This window comes from Acyrthosiphon pisum, chromosome A2, assembly GCF_005508785.2.
Source record: "Acyrthosiphon pisum isolate AL4f chromosome A2, pea_aphid_22Mar2018_4r6ur, whole genome shotgun sequence".
Classification (NCBI taxonomy): domain Eukaryota; kingdom Metazoa; phylum Arthropoda; class Insecta; order Hemiptera; family Aphididae; genus Acyrthosiphon; species Acyrthosiphon pisum.
In genome coordinates this window covers 40,062,409-40,064,055 of record NC_042495.1, presented here as the reverse complement: position 1 = coordinate 40,064,055, position 1,647 = coordinate 40,062,409, and positions in this window count along the sequence as shown.

Here is a 1,647-nt window from a genome sequence, read left to right as displayed (position 1 = left end):
CTTGTATTATGTTATAATTATTTATTGTACATATTATTGTTAAAGATACAACAACGAGCGGATTGAACCAAACTCTTAGCCATAATATACGCTCGGGCCGGTGATATTCTTCTTCTTCTTCTTTGGCTTTTTACAGGCCTTTAAGGCCCATTGCCGCAACAACATATTTTCTCCAATCTTCTCTTTCTTGAGCCGTTTCTTCAGCATTCCTTACTCCCAGCATTTTCAGGTCTTCTTTTATTCTGTCTGTCCATCTTTGTCTAGGTCGTCCTCTGGGTCTCTTTGCGGTTGGTTTCCATGCAGTTATATGTCCAATTAGTCCTTTTGATCTCCATACATGTCCGGCCCAGCCTATTCGGGCGCTTTTCAAGATCCCAACAATATTGGGTTCATTATACAAATCTTCTAAATTTTTATTGCTTCGTGATTCATATTCTCCTTCATTGTTTTTCTTTGGGCCAAATATCTTCCTCAAGATCTTTCTCTCAAACACTTCTAACTTTTTTTCATCTGACTTTGTCGTCGCCCAAGTACTGCTTGCATACAGAACTACTGGCCTGACTAGAACTTTATATAATGTTACTTTGGATTTTCTTGATAGTAGTTTTGACCTGAACAATGGTAATAGTCCATAGTAACACCTGTTCGCTGCGATGAGCCGTTTTTTCACTTCTTCATGGCTATTAGCATCTTCATTAATATCTACACCTAAGTATTTAAAATTTCTTACCCTTTCAAACTTGTACTCATTTACTTTCAAGGAGTCTGATCCATGATTGTGTCTAGATACTATCATGTATTTTGTCTTTGTCTCATTTATTTTTAATCCAATTTTTTTCCCCTCCTTTAGTAATATATCTGTTGTGTTTTTTAGGTCGTTGACTGTTTCAGCTAATAAGACTATATCATCAGCGTAAGCAACAGCTGTTAGATGTTGATTGTCATTTATTTCTATGCCCTTTGCTTGGGATATTACTGTCCTCATAACTGATTCTAAAGCGATGTTGAACAGTGCAGGTGATAGTGCATCACCTTGCCTGAGTCCAGTCGTCACCGGAAACTCCTCAGATAATTCTCCTCCAAAACTAATTTTACTCTTTGAATTACAAGTACACGATTTTATTAATCTGTTTAGCTTGGCTGGTATTCCTAGTTGGTCCATGACTTCCCATAATTTGTCTCTGTTGATTGAGTCATAGGCGGCTTTGAAGTCAACAAATAATAAATAGGTATCCTTGTTGTATTCGTGACTCTTTTCAACAACTTGTTTTACAATGTGTATTTGATCTAATGTTGATTTTCCTAACATAAAACCAGCTTGATAATCTCCAATTGATCCCAATCAATCGTAATAATTATATGCTTTAATTAGTAATAAAAGATAAGACAAAGGAAGTCGCTATTAATAATCCCTTTAATTATTATTCATTTAAAATAGTTAACTATACCAACTCAGTTAATATATTATTATAAGGTGAAGTTTTATGAATAGCAACGGCCATGCTTATTTTTAAATCATCACAATTAATACCATTAATATTTTTAATGTTAAATTTAATCTATTTTCAATGTTGTGTTCATCTTACATACTTATTTAAAATATAATATGTTGAAATATCAGTCAGCAATTAATAGTTAAATAAGTAA